Here is a 611-nt window from a genome sequence, read left to right on the forward strand (position 1 = left end):
ATCAACACACCTGCGCTCATTATCAACACACCTGTGCTCGTTATCAACACACCTGTGCTCGTTATCAACACACCTGTGCTCGTTATTAACACACCTGTGCACGTTATCAACACACCTGTGCACGTTATCATTAACCCTGCTCGTTATCAACACACCTGTGCTCGTTATCAACACACCTGCGCTCGTTATCAACACACCTGTGCTCGTTATCAACACACCTGCGCTCATTATCAACACACCTGTGCTCGTTATCAACACACCTGTGCTCGTTATCAACACACCTGTGCACGTTATCATTAACCCTGCTCGTTATCAACGAGCTGGCTGGGTTTTCAGACGTTTGAATGTTAAAAGGCTCAAAAAATTCACATCAACTTTTAAAATTTAAGTCTGGAAACTTTAGAATTTTTAATTGTTTCAGATCTACAGAATAAATATGACAAACAGACTGGAGAAAATTCTGCACATCGTTTAAAAAAAAAAGGACAAAAACTCAGAGTTTTATTTTCATCAAGGTTAAACCGTCTCTGAAAACTACTGGAGAGGTTTGTGTTTCCTGGATTCACCGTCGTCTCTAACACACACACACACACACACACACACACACACAC

At 41.2% G+C, this 611-nt stretch overlaps 1 protein-coding gene across 1 annotated transcript in view; it reads left to right on the top strand.

Annotated features, from left to right (window-relative positions):
• snx2 (sorting nexin 2) overlaps nt 1–611 on the top strand; it is a 33319-nt gene that overhangs the window by 16159 nt on the left and 16549 nt on the right. The window lies entirely within an intron of this gene.

Source organism: Austrofundulus limnaeus, unplaced genomic scaffold (genome assembly GCF_001266775.1).
Source record: "Austrofundulus limnaeus strain Quisiro unplaced genomic scaffold, Austrofundulus_limnaeus-1.0 Scaffold947, whole genome shotgun sequence".
Taxonomy (NCBI): Eukaryota; Metazoa; Chordata; class Actinopteri; order Cyprinodontiformes; family Rivulidae; genus Austrofundulus; species Austrofundulus limnaeus.